General features: G+C 42.9%; 1 pseudogene across 1 annotated transcript in view; it reads left to right on the forward strand.

Moving 5' to 3' along the window:
- Positions 1 to 15,016, forward strand: part of LOC144784514 (integrin beta-1-like) — a 369,893-nt pseudogene that overhangs the window by 281,788 nt on the left and 73,089 nt on the right. Inside the window, exon 14 of the transcript XR_013601670.1 lies at positions 9,253 to 9,485. The product of XR_013601670.1 is annotated as an integrin beta-1-like (transcript). The remainder of the gene's footprint in view (positions 1 to 9,252; positions 9,486 to 15,016) is intronic.

Consider the following 15,016-nt stretch of genomic DNA (forward strand, 5'->3'; position numbering starts at 1 on the left):
TTTAATACCCTTTCGCAAACAAGTAAAAACTTGGTTGTTCAATCAATAATCATCCATTCAGTGATTACTCTGTCCAGGCACCGAGACACCTCTGGGTAGTCATGCGCTTAACAAGTCTTATAAATAAATAAATAAATAAATTGGTACAGGCAAGGCAGAGCCTAACAGGTGGCCTTAAATAATCTGCTTGTAAGCTGCTCTTACAATCCAATCAACTTGACATGGGTGTGCACCTTACCTCTCCTGGTTTTCGAATGCGAGCCTCACGTTTTATTTAACAAGACAGTGATAGCTTATTGCCCCTGATAGTTGCTTTTCCTTGGAACATAGTCTGGGGACAACCACTGTCTAGATACCCGTGCAATAACACTGCCAATAAAAGCACATTGCACTTTATTGTATTTTGTGCTCTTTATGCTCATGCTAGGAAGACATTTGTGTGCCCTAATTTTCTGTACTTTAATAAAAACTCCCATAAGGAGGCTCTTGAGAGACTGCAAAGGCTGAAGAATTAGAAAATGTGTATGGCAGTGGGAAATTGTGTCCACCTTTCACATTTCTATCCTTTCATACCAGTATTTGAGGATTTGACTCTGTTTTTAACTTTTTATTTTTTTTTAATCGTTAATCTAATTTAGATATCTTTTTATTGCCATATCTTCCATATAGTGGGCTTCAGGAAACTAACTGTATTTTTATCCCCTAACCTCTAATGAGTTTTTACCTCTCTAATGCTGCTATATTTATTAAACGTTTTTATCATGTGCACTTTCATGGCCATGATTAGCCGAATAAAGTTTTGTAACTTACTGACTGACAAGTCAGATGTTTAACCATTCAGTTCATGTCTGTGCCCTGTGTTGATAATGATCTTGGTTGAACCCTATGAAAAATGGACACCATAATATGGAAGTTGGATGTTGGGATGAAACCCATCTTAAAGGCTTGAGAGAGTTTAGAGTAGTGTTCTACCGTAACTTAAGTCATAGTCATGCAATTCTACTGGATGTGCTTTGTTTTTATTTTTTTATACTGATGTTGAATTGGGAAACATTCAAAATGTGTTCCTAAAGTGTATCCCTTCATGGAGATTTCTAATCTCTCTACTTAATTAAATGTCCATCCAATCCCCATAACAAGATTCCGCTGTCTTTTGTGAGTGTGTGGAGGTAGGTGTTTTAATGGTACTGAGTGAACAATGGGGTCAATTTCCGCAATGCTTGGCTGCACTTAACTCTTGCCTGGGCCTATTTTCTAAAACCTGTTGTGTCAGGTCGGTTGGGCTAGGCTACAAGGTTGTCCCATTTGTTAGAGCAGGTTTTGCAGCATGAATCATTTTTTGAATTCACATCTATTCCGCCATCCAGTGGTTGGGTCTGGAATCATGTCTTGTTCTTATTTTATTTTTTGTCTGCGTGTATGTGGTCGTTATCGACTACCAGCTCGTGGTAAGACCTTCCCCTGTGCGCCCAGGAAGTTTCTTTCTGTGACGCCCATCTTCAGATTCTTTATTTTGCCATTGGGTCTGGAAACACACCACAGGGGCTCGAAAGAACTTGTAAGAATTGCCAAAAGGAAAGAGGAAAAGTTGACCGAAAGCACAAAAAAAGCCAGACCATCAGAAACACCAAAGGCTAATGACGGGGACCATGGTGGTGAGGACCAAGTGGCCAGATAATGCAGAGGAGAAGTACAGCTATTCTGCCCCAACTGCCACCACAAGTTTGTGCAGAGGGATACACACGCGGTATGCAACCTGTGCCTCCTGAAGGATCACAGTGTTGATGACTGTGCTGAATTCGTATAAAAGACTCTCAACTAGACTGAAAAGACTGGCACACCACACATGGTTGGTACCCACAGGCCACAAGAATCCCAGAAAGACCTTCCTAGTGATGACATGAGAATGTCAAGGAAGCTGAACTAGAACAAGCAGGGGAGTTGGAAGCTGAAGGTAGCGTCATTGATGCTGAGAGTAGAAGCCATGAAGAAGGCGGCGAGGACAACCACAAAAACTAAGAGACAGAAGGTAACAAGAGACTCTAAATCCCCGAGACCCACCTCAGCGTTAAAACACGCTATGACGAAAGGTCACCACAAACATAAAGATGTTTTGTTCCCGACCGATGGCACCAATGAAGGCAAGCCTTCGAGCCAACCCTTGACACAAGTAGTCACAAAGAAGGGAGCAAAGAAAAAAGACAAGGAGGCCAAAAGCAAAGAACCCACTGCCCTGAAGCCTCAGCCTTACTTGATGACCGACGCCAAACCCTACCTCGAGGTAGGAACAAAAAGACGCTGTCTCAAATCAGAGAATAAGGCACTCCTGCAATGAAAAAAAGAGTTTGACTCCTTCAAGGCTTTCCTCATTCCCAGGACACCTTCAAAGTTGAGGGAATTGGACGAAGACCTACTGGTCACGAGGTGCCCTCAACGCAGCGCCACACAAAGAGGAACAGGAAGACCTGTTGCAATATGATGAAGACAAACCCACCATGTTGGAGAGGCAGGGCCACTTCAACAACGAATGGCAGAATCTCACTGTTGAATCCGAGGAGGAGGGTGTCGACACTACCCCTCGAGGCCCTCGTCCCAATGACCTGTCCATGTACAATGGACTGATCAATGGGCGGGCGGCAGACACATATAGGGTCCACCTCGAGGAAGACAGGGAGGAACAATGCTTTCTTCGTAAAACCCTGATGCCCTCACAGTTGGCAAACCTGTACCAACCCATGCTTCCCAGCATACTGGACCAGGGTAAGGAAGCTTTCAAAGAACCAGCCACAGCCAGGGCGGTTACTCCTCGATTGGAGAAGGCATCCAACTATTCCACTCAACATACCCAGTATATTAGGGTGAACTTCCCAGCAGACTCGAACATAGTGGTGAAATAAACGTTCCCACATCAACTGGGCCACCACCAGTGAAAGAGCGCAAAAGAATGGACCAGGTGGGTAGAAAAATAGAAAGGGAAGCAGCAACATAATGGAGACTTGTGAATTCCAAAGCACTCGTCTACCAGTACATCCACCAGGAATCAGAAGAAATGGAAAGGTTCATGCAGAACCTCCCGGAGGAATTCAAAAAGAGACCGGAGGCAGTGATGCAGTAGGACAAAAACAAAGCTAACTCTTGCCTCAAATCAGCACTGGATGCAGCTGATACTGCCAGCAGCCAGATGTGCACAAGCACCACCGTCATGAGTCACGCATAGCTGTCTGTCTCTGGATTCAAGGCAGAGGTATAGGCATCCATCATCAACATGCCTTTCACATGGGAAGCCCTTTTCTGAACTGCCAGGGACATAGCACTCTGGCAAAAAAAGAAAGATGACGGAGCAGCCAAGGCCATGGGGCCATACAATTCAGAGGATCCTTCAGAAGAGGCGGAACCTCCAACAGGCATGTTATCTGAGTAAAATAATCCCCGCTATGATCTTCCAATTCTTTTTCCAACCACTGCGTTACAGATTCCCGGTCTGGAGTCAGGGTCACTACTTGTCAGTCTACCTCCTCTAGAACCCCAAATCTATTGTTTACTGGTATGTTGAATAATAAGGGTCTGCCCACAGTTGGAATGCTTAGTGGCCACCTGCATGCTTCTGGGGTAATGTGGGTCCTAGATGGCGTTTGGTAATGAGTGTAAAAAAAAATCCAGTGGAAAAGGCGTAATCCCTATGAATGGCTCCTGGTGGCATGTTTTTTGGTTGAGTAGGCTACCCACGATTTGGGGATTTTTAAAGTTTATGACTACACAGTCCCTTTGCATTGTTTTTCGTCGGTTTCCTACCCAGCCACTATACGGACCATTAGAATTTCCCCTGACCTATCATAATCAAAATGCCTGTACCTCGCCAGCCAGAACAGGCATTTGTTCCTAAGGTCCAGTTGTGTTTCCCCCGGGTCATTTTTAATTGCGGGAACTCCTGCCAATATAACTACACAGGGGATCAGGCAGGGGGTAGATTTATGGTTGGTAATTTCACTACTTCAGGCCTACCATCAATATGTTCATCCCTCACCAACCCACAATCTCCATGAGTCCATGTACAGGGGGCTTGTTTTTATCCATGCCCCTCACTGGGGGTACTACAATTTTGCTCCCGGCCTCATAATTGGAACTTGTGCCTGCCTGATGGTTTCTGGCACTTGGGTACCTTATCTCTTGGGTTGTGGTGGGGTCTAAGTTGCTCTGCGCACCCAACCCATCCAGAGATATCAGGTTTGATGTTTCAACCTGGCAGCCACAATCAATGCCCCTTACTGCTACATGGGTAGTACTTATTTTGGAATTTACTTGCCAACTTTCCCCATTGTTACCACTATATCCATATGATTAAGTAGGGGGTGAGTTCGTCCCTTACAATGGCTCTGAGTTGGTTCTCTAGGTTAGTCAACAGACTAATGCCCAGGTGGGATAATCAGGGTTAACCTAATAAGTGGGGGACAACTTGTGTTTGAGTCAGACTTCTCTGAACCCTCTGCACTGGATGATGGGTCCTCACTTGTTTTCTTTCTTTTAGCTCCCAGCTCCCACCCCAAGTACCTGTTTTTGCTTCCCGTTCTTTGGAATACTGTGTCACATTCTTCAGACTCCTCAGAATCAGAGTGATGCTCAAAAGGGTCCACCTCCTGACGTCCCCACACTCTGACTAGAATATATACAGAGCATAAGGGCAATCAAGCCAGGGATAGGGTTAGGGTGGGGACAGCATAGGAAAGGGAAACCTTTAACGAAACAAACAAAGATTCAATTTGATATCTCTCAATAACTACTCTCATATAATTCTCACTAGAGTCAGTAACGTACCCTAAACAGGGATCGTCCCGGAGGTGAACCCCGCCTCTGTCCTAAGTAAGAAAACTCTCTTTCTATAGGGAATGTATTCACATCTATAATACAAAACATATAAAAGACTTCCGGGAAATCTACCCACCCTTTTCAATCTTCCTTCTTAATTTGTTCCAACTGTGTCTAGAACTCTTTTTCAGCCCAAATAAAACTCCCTATTCTCCTCTATATCTTGCCTAGACCATACTTGGCAAACAATAGGGGGATGTTATCGAACAGGTAGGTCAACTTGGAAAGTATTGTCATCTTTACAAGATTTACCCTACCATAGAGTATTAAAGGAAGATGGAATCTCCTTGCTAATAATAGTTCTGTCTCCATGACCCTACTTAAATTAAGCTTCGGCACCTCCTGTAGATCGTGCTTAACTGTAATACCCAAATACCTGATTTTGGTTTCAAGACACACCCCTGCGCAATCTAAGTTCCAGACCATGAAAAAGCTCCAAATACTACAGTGATTTCCTCCATAGGACCCACTGTTTTCCAGGGATCCTTTGTATGCAGGATGATATCCTCTGCGTAGAGGCTGACCTTTGCCGTGTGATTCTGGGACTCAAAGGGATCTATCTCACAGTTTTCCCTGAAGACCTGAGGCCATATATATACAGATCAAAGAATAACGGGGAGAGACAGCAACCCTGGTGTGTCCTCCTTGACATATTGATTCTCCTCATCAGATTCCCATGGACCAAGATCTGGGTTGATGGTACTATATATAAAGCCTTGACGGCAGCAATGAAACCAGTGGAGGGACCAAAGATCTACAGAACCTCCCATAGGTACACCCATCTAACCCTTTCTGATCCAAGTGCACTATACTACCTATCATCATGGAGAGTCCCTTATAATCATAATTTAACATGGAAATGGGCCTATATGAGTAGACCGGATTGAGATTTTTATTAGGTTTCAGAAGTAGGGTGTAGTAAAGTATAGGGCCGGTTCACACTGTCTTTGGCATCGGAACAAGTGTGTTTTATTGACTATAGAAAACAAGTTGAGCTCAGTCTTGTCTTTGGATGGCTGTACTTCGCAGGGACTGATCTTCTCTCTTCAAAAACGACACATCTCTCAGGGCTTCCAAAGGTAATTATGGTAAGGAAAAGAAACCTCAAAACAAGGAAATAAAAATAAGTCATTCCTTTAGGGGACGTTCACCAAAGTGCCACCTTCACAAGGGCAGGGAAATGTATTCACAGTGGGGGTTTGTGGTGGGGAAGGTTCTGTGATAACACCACCCAAACATACACATGCACCTCCTACATGCGTAATATGTAATGTGTAATTATAGTATATTATACCTGTACACCATTTCTTACCAATATCTTATCACCTTAATTCTCAATTTCCTCTGGTCGATAGATCAGGTTGTTAGCATAAGAGGCATGAATGACATTTACTTTTATTTCTTTGAATAACCACAGACTCGGGAGAGTTTTAAAACTTTATCTAAGCAATAATTTTGTGAGCCAAATACCAATACATGTCAAACACCAACTTATCAAGTAGAAATAATGATTAAAGTAAAACATAAAGACTTAGTAAAATCTCATGACGTTGATACCTGGGAAGGGTGAAAAAGAAAAACGGTGCAAGGCCATACCACACAGATTTATATTTACCTAGAATGGTGTGAGGACCAACCCCTGGCAAAGGGCTGGAAAGGGGGCTTCCGAGTAGTCAGGAATCAACAGATCAGGACAGGTTCAGGACAGGACAGGTAACCTCTTCTAAGTGCAACGCCAGCGTTACACCCCTCTCTGGTACCACTCTCATCAATTTCCCCTTCTAGATGGATCAATTCTTCTCCAGCAATCTTCGATTCTTCTCTCTCCGCCTCTCTCGATTCTTCTCTCAGAGTGCTTGATTAGCCTCTCTGACCTCCGTTGCATCCGCCGTCTTCTGCTGCAGTGTTGGGTTACTGACAGGTCTGTGACAAGTCGGACAAACTAACTGACTGAGCCTACCTTAGTTATACTATTCTCAGTGTATGTACCACCCTCCAATGTTTCAATATTCGTGTATTCCTTCATTTGATTGGTCAACTGGATGGGGAGAGGCCATCACACCATACTAATGTAATATCACTTTTCTTAGGTTCGTTGTTCTATGTTCCTGCCATTAATTTACTTTCCCATGCTTTATTTTCCCAACCACATTTTATATTGATTCATTTACAATGTATTCAAAAATTGTCTTTTTCTTCTTCCCTTCTTCGGGTCAAAAGGTGCACTACTCAGGCGCATCATGTTGTAGTTGCATCCTCCCTCACTAATGGTGTCTAGAAACCCCTGGAGATGGAGCTTCTAGATACTACAGACAGCCCAAATCTAAGTTTGTTTTCAACACTATATAAATTGCAACTTAGTTGAACATGTACTGCAAATTAGATCAGAACAAATATATAAATTTTCACAACCACGTGACATTCCACTCATACTAAAAAATTGCATTCACTATCGTACATGTGCCAGTCATACTTCATCCATTCCTACTCTTTCAGCCTGAAACGCATTAAAAACCCTATTACATATGGAAGCAGACCATATCATAGGATGCAGGATTTATTCCCATACAGATTTTTTTAGTACAATACAATGGAACTGGCTATACTGAACAGCAGTTTGCCAGTAGATTATACAACACAATGATTAGCTTATCCAATAGTTTGTCATTACAATAATTATGCGTTTTTCTGGTTCCGATTCAGGTTATAGTGATGCCGAAGCACGTTTAGGTGCACAACTAAAATAAAGTAACATCTTCTTCAGGGTGCTAGATGGTCAGAATTAAAACAGCCTAGAGAGGGAAGATGGGGGTCCTTGATAGTAACTTTGAAACATATATCACAAGTTCACAAAGGTGTAATGTGGGAGGGAAGAAATCACCCAAACGCGTTGGGGGCTAAGCAGGTAGCAACCAAGGGCCCAGGCGGGGGCCATTCAAGGGGCAGTGCCCTCTAGAGATGGGGACTTATGTGCCATATGATGTACTCTGGGTATACTGATGAGGTTAAATTCGCAACTGACGAGGTTGATGACACTTTCAAGTCGGTGGAACTTTAACAGTGGTACTCGGAGAGAATCAAAGTAGCACCTCGAGTCACAATACCAGACCCTGCTCAGCACCAAAAGCAGTACCACTGTGGCTGAAATCGCGGGAAGACTCCAAGAACCGTTTTATGTGACTTTCCAAAAATGCTTTTTATCCCTACATACATCTGTACCTGTGGCCATGTGCTCCATGCAGATACTACTACTGATCCAATCCCCCCAAGCAGCTTATACATGCAGGTGCGTCACCTGCATCTTCCCTGAAGGCCATCACCACTACTGGCCCTGCTAGGTGGTGTTAGCCTCTGTTACTTTATAAGCGGTAGATACTCCCCTAGTCTTGGAGTATCTTCTGCGGGTCATTGGATAATCAATAGATCGAATTGGCCCATTCGCTTCATCTCTTGTGTGGCCGTTGAACGTTTTGGTCAAAAGTTAAAAGTGGAGAAGAGATGTTCGCAATTTGGCTGTGTGATTAGTTAATGTTGAAGTGAGTTTTTTTGTGTTTTTTTAAAGGAGAAGAGCATAAACAATGTTATAGGCTGCTTCTGGAAAAATACCAAATTTATACCATACATTTTCGTAAAAAGTGCATTTGACTAAGCTCTTTTCATTGCTCCCTAAAACGTCTGCAGCCAGAGATGACAAGTGTTTCAGCCCTAAGGACTGCAGTCGAATAGTTATGCTTACAGACAGCTTGTACACATCTCTTGCTGTGCATATTAATTAAGTGCAGCCCACACTGAAAGTGTGCCGGTGACTCTGTGTTTTGCGACCTAACACACTAAGTTCTATTAAGCTAAAAACAAATTATCTACTTCCTTGACATAGTAAGTTTTCGGACCCGAAATGCTGTACTGCAGCATTCTTCTAATTACCCATTTCATGAGTTCCAAACGTGGGATTGGCACCGTATTTTGAAGTACATTTTTTAAGCAAATCTACGCTGTTGTGATACTGATAAAAAAATGGCTGCTTACTCGAGGAACGACTGCGCTCTGCAAATAGACCCAAATAATTATGGCTTTGGAGGAGTGTGAAAAAAGGTCTCGGTTCCACACAGGATAATGGGGCAGTGTGGCAAAAGCGCCAAGACTAGGTTCTGTGCTCTGGGAAACATCATAAATATCTGTCCCGGTTGCAGTCTAGGCCCTACAACGCTTGTGTATAGATACTGTTTTTTTAACAGAAAATTACTATCAAGTCCTCTCGTATCTGTCCTCACACCTGCAAACCTACCAGTTCCCTCCGCTTTAATTTGACTAATACCCACAGATGTTTCTACTGTTTGCATCATGCTACGCTTTTTGAAGTTGTTCATTTGTGCCTTTGTCTATGAACAGGGAATGTGTGCAGTGCAAAGCTTTCAACAAAGGAGAAAAGAAAGAAGTGTGTGAACAGGAGTGCAAGCATTTCAACACTACAATTGTAGAAAGTCACGACAAGTTGCCACAGCCAGGTCAGGCTGATGCTCTGACGCACTGTAAAGAGAAAGATGCCGACGGCTTTTGGTTCTACTTCACATACTCTGAATATGAAAACAATGATGCGGTTGTCCACGTGGTAGGCAAACCAGGTATTAAAACCTACAATTTTGCTTTCACCTTTACCATACAGTGAGTGCTTCTTGTGCTACTGTTATATAAAGCTTTTTACATCTCTTGGGCTTGAAAAATAGTGCTAGTGTAGGTATGGTATTATTGCTAAAGTCAATACCTGCATAGTTATTGTGCTTTTTGCAAACACTTTTAAAAGACTTCTATGTTGGGAATGCCACTTTTGACACTGTGTCCTATGAGCATTATGTGAGCTGTATTTCTTCCAGGAAGTCCAATAGCTAATAGTAATGCGTATTTGGTTGCACTTTCAAAGTTGTTTTAAAACCTCACTAATTCCGAGGCAAGGTCTCAGCCAGGTTAGAGCTTGAAAGTAAAGACTTTCCTTATTTCTTTAAATGATTAAAGTTCCACTTAAATTCCAAAGAGTGGCTACGTCGTCTCAACGTGTAATCTTGCTTAGGGTAGATGTATGCACTGACCATCATAGTTCTATATAAAAAGAAAATCATTACAGTGAAAGGACCCTAGTAAGGATGCACATGCTGGTTCTGCTAGTCCGGCCGAACGCCAGGCGCTGTGGCCAAACTACATCCATGCGCAGCGCTGAATGGATACATAGCAGTTGAATGTTGAAAGTGCATTATTAAAAAAAATACATTCAATGAAAAAACAAAGTTTAGTTATGATTCAGAAAATGTTAACCAGAAAACCCTTCTCAGTGGCTACTCAATGCATATGTTACATTCCATACACTATGTTCAGTGTAGGCCTTTCTCAAAGTCACATGAAAAAACTGTCTACCAAGAGCAAAACATGATGGGTGGCATTCGTTATGGCATGTGTTGTACTACTTACATACCATAACAGGCAATGTATTCAGAAATCTATATAGTATAATGATTGTATTATGATTTTTTGGGACAGCACTTAGCACATACATTTACATCAAAAAATCAGATGTGGGTTGACCAGACTAGGGGGCCGATTACGATGTGGCCCATAAAGGCTCCAACCGCATTTTGCATCGTAATGGGCCGCTCGGTTTCCTTTCCGACCGCCTCGTTATGATAGACGCGTCGGAAAGGAACCTGGCCAGTCATTCCGAACGGCTTCCAATGGGCTCGGAGAGCCCATCAGCCAGTCGAGAAACCGCCTAGTAATCTCAAGGGTGGGCCTTTCTGCTCTTGAGATTACGATGCACGGTTTCTGACATGGTTTCCATACCGGTCTGTCCGATATGGAAACCATGTCGGAAACAGTGTTTGGAGGCCCCCAGCGGGGCCCCCTTTGGTGCACGACCTCCAACTGGAGTCCGAGGGGGCACCTATGTTGATCCCTGCACCTTGTGGTAGGCACCTTGTGGCGCCTACCACGGGGTGCAGGGCTGAACTGCAAATCCCTTTACTGAATGGGAGCTTGTGTTACGGCTGGTTTATGGACGTAACATGAGCTCCCATTGAGGAAAAGGGAGCATGCGACTGAACAGTGTTCGGTTGCATCAAAATGAGTTGGCCGGGACTGTTGACCAGGTGTCGGTCGGTCCAAGGATTGAGTCGGTGTCGGGCGGAAGCAATTTCCCCTGACATCAAAATATGCCCCTAGGTGTTGATCACGATCTGTTTGACAACATATAATAAAGTTGATCAGTCACTGACCCCTGTGAGTTCTGCATTTAAACCCTAGAGTGTGTTGGCGGGCTAATGTTGCATAAATGGGTTGGCAACCCCTGGCGGCACTCATGATAGAGCTGAGAGCAATGCCAGAGAATCATTGCCGGTACTTGCATGAAGATACATGCATGCACATATGCACACATACAAGCACACCCACAGACACCACCACCATTTCTTTCTTGTGTTGGGCCAGTTCGTTTGCGAATTGTTTTTCTTCAAAATAAGTTTCAGACTTGTTGTGACTCCACCTGTGGCCCATAATACACCAGGATCTTTCCTCCATCTTGAACATTCCACAACATAGCTCCAGGACTGACACATTCCATTCAGGTTTAAGCTGTGCAAGCTACATTTGATGAGAAGAACAGCAGCAGGCCGCTGAGAGTTTCCCTCTGTAACACCTAGGATTTCTGACCCAACGGTCACCAACAGTTAGCCTTTGAGGCACTGCATCCCCTAGCTCTCGCTGTCGAAGTAGCCTGTCTTCTAGGTTGTTTTTGGGAGAATAGACCTAGGGTGAGGGTATGGAATGTACACCCTTCCGTTGCTACCCTGGTGTAATGCCCAATGCCACTAGAGTGACCAGCAAAACATTTGTAATCTGTACCGTTTGCCAAGTCAGGCAGATCCCTCCAGTGATACCTGCTGGGTATTCTGCTGCAAGAAGACTCACCGTTACTGGGCGGGAAATGTCAATCTCTCTCTTATTCTACCCCTCCCCCCACCACAATCACACATCACCTGTCAGGAGAAGTCTAAAGTAGTTCTTCCCACAATAAAAGTATGTCACCTCAAATCAGTGGGTGCTCTCCACCCAACATCCGACCCACCACTACATCCTCCATCCTCCACTTAGACGTCCCCTTTCTCATAAGCGAAGCTGTTGAGATGCTCCCGGCAAAGGCCACTACCCAACCGCCCCGCCCCTTCCTGACCCTATTATGGCCCTGGGGACCCTTCCCTAGGACCAAATATATTTTAAAGGGGAGAGGGCTGTGTGGCCTCACTACGCGAGCCTCTTTTTTATTTTAGGGCAGGGGTGCAATTGCCCTCCCCTTGCTGACAAACACGGTAGCAACACTGCGCACTCTGCAATATGGTCACCAATGAACCCTCGTGGTATCTTAACAAAATTAACGTGGTGTATCAATATTAGAAAACATAAACACAGTTGTACTTGTAAATGTATATCTTTACAGGTAGTTGTTAACAAACAAAACGCAAGTGTTTTAGTACATAACCAACTAATTTACAGGTACGTTCAAAATTCACGTAGTGTCATTACAATATGACCTTGCAATAATTCACATATATAAAGTCACATGTTAGCAAGAATTCCTGTAACGGCCCGATGCATTTCGGGACAGAAATGTCCCTTCTTCAGGGGCCAGTCTGTAGAGAGAAAATAATGCATGTATAACTGAAGGAGCTACGTTATCACAGCAGACACTCTCAATAGGAGAGTCAAAGAAAGTAACTGACCTTATTGTGATCCCGAAAGATGAGACTGGTCAAACCAAGATAGAAACAGTAGAAACCGCCTAATCCCGAGGAAAAGACCACTGGTGCAAAGAGTGTAAGACAGATAGTGGCAGTGAAGTGAACACATTATGGAATGTCCAACAGAGAAGGAAGATAAGGACTAAAGAATGATCAGAACTGTGATAGTGTGACAATGGGGAATACCTTGCTGTGCTGAAAACCAGAGTTCTGCAACAGAAGGAACGCAAACTTAAAAGCTCTACATTCGGGATGGTATATAATAGTACACAAGATTGGAAGTAATGCACCCACCTAGAAACTGGTACCGAATGCCAGGCAAACTATCAACCTCCAAAACTGGAAAATAGCGTCTTAGGAATGCTGAAATGCATGAATTAAACAGGCCGCTCAGGCACATGTACAGTCAATCTGAAGGATCAAAAACACGACTCCAAAGTCAATGCACTCCCCAAAAATAATATCAATGCTTCCCCCAATTAAGGCCAAAGTCTGTACTGCAGGAACCCGCACTCCTAGCACGCCGTAATCACAACCGCTTGTCCCTGCAACACAGGGAAACAATAAGTGCCTGGAACCTCCTAAAAAAACCCTATAACACACTGTGACAAGTTAATAAAGAATCTGAATTGAACCAAACTTACCAGGCAGGGTATACAAGTCCAAACAAAAACTCCGGTGGTACTCTAAGCTACCAGCTATCGAAAGAGACGCTCTCGTGTGTAAACGCCGACCCCGTTTGGGGCTAATAGATATAGACAGCGGACTGTCGCCGAGTGTGGCAGACGCCATCTTAACGTGATAAAAAAAAAAATTGCTGATAAAATAGGAAAGATGAGTGATAAAAACCAAATGATACCAAAAACAGCGGGCTAGTGCTGACTACTAAATCTATACGGAAGTGTCAGAGGGGCATGCGTCAACATCAAAGATCGGATGGCGCCAGGGGTAGTGGTCGCCATCCAAGAGTAAACGGAATGCAAAAAAATTCAAATAATGTAAAGGAAAAAGGGCCTAATGTAAATGCTGGTAACTAAAACTAAAAACAATTGACATGGTTGATACACAGAATAACCCCAAAGTGAAGAACATATCTACCTGGTTGAAAAACATACTATAAGTGTCACAAGGGAAAGGATCAGAACTAGATGATAAAGAGAGACCTAACAGTGGCTGTTAGTCAAGGAATATGCGTGAAAAGAACTACACTGAGGGATAGTGATTTGTGAAGTTGTAGACAAGAAATGTGAACACGATAAATATAGTAAACGAACACCTAGCCCGTCGTGAAAATAAAGAAGAATCAAATGGTGACAAATGTGATAACCAGACAGTCTCAACACAATAGGTAATAACAAACAGTCTATGCGAGTGACAAAGCACAATATTCACAAGTATTCCCTGGGGGGAAAAAACAGACCATGTAAACATAAGGTGTAACATTGTATAAACAGTAAAAAAGCTATGAGAATCACATAAAAATGGCTGATCATCATTTTGGTTACAATATGTCACAGGTCTTAAAGGAAACATATCATATCAAGACGATCATTGAGACCTATCGGGTGCATCGTTCCCAAAGTCTGAATCCAAAAGACCTCTCTCTAGAGTAACAATCTATTCATATCTAGGCCTGGTCTAGATGTTATTTGTTCAACAATTTGAACTCGCAATTGTGATATTGAATGCTGGGCAGTGTCCCAGTGTGTAGCCAAACTGGATGTGGTGTTTTTTGTGCATATTCGACTTTTATGCTCAGTAATGCGGATTTTAAGCTTACGTGATGTCTTTCCAATGTAAGCTTTGCCGCAAGGGCACTTAATGCAATAAATAACATTTTTTTTTATTTTTTATTTTTTATTGAGAGTTCATACACACAATATCAATATTACAAAATGCAATTGTAAGGAAATTTAGTACAGTACATGGCATATAAATATAAATACAAATCAATACTGGCGTTTGATTGTCAACAGCTTGATTATAAAGTGCAAAGTTGAATAGAAAAAACATAATACATTTTAAACCATTCAGTGCTTAATTATAAAGTGCAAAGTGCATAAAAGCAGACTAATGAATCTGGGAATACTCCAAAGATTTGGATGTTATCAGACAGTAAAAAGTAGAAGAGAAAAAAAAAAAAATTTATTGTTCGAACACACTCCAGAACTTTTCATATTTCTTTAGTGCCCCAGATCTTAACGCATATTTTCTTTCCCTGCCCTGGATTCGTAATAATTTAGCCTTCCAAGCCTGAAATGTCGGTACTTGGTTGGTTTTCCAGGACTGTAGAATAAGCGATTTAGCTATTAAAGAAGCAATAAAAAAGAATTCATCATACTGAGTGTGAATCGCTGAACAACCTAAAACAGCGA

The sequence above is a fragment of the Lissotriton helveticus genome, chromosome 10 (genome assembly GCF_964261635.1).
Source record: "Lissotriton helveticus chromosome 10, aLisHel1.1, whole genome shotgun sequence".
Classification (NCBI taxonomy): domain Eukaryota; kingdom Metazoa; phylum Chordata; class Amphibia; order Caudata; family Salamandridae; genus Lissotriton; species Lissotriton helveticus.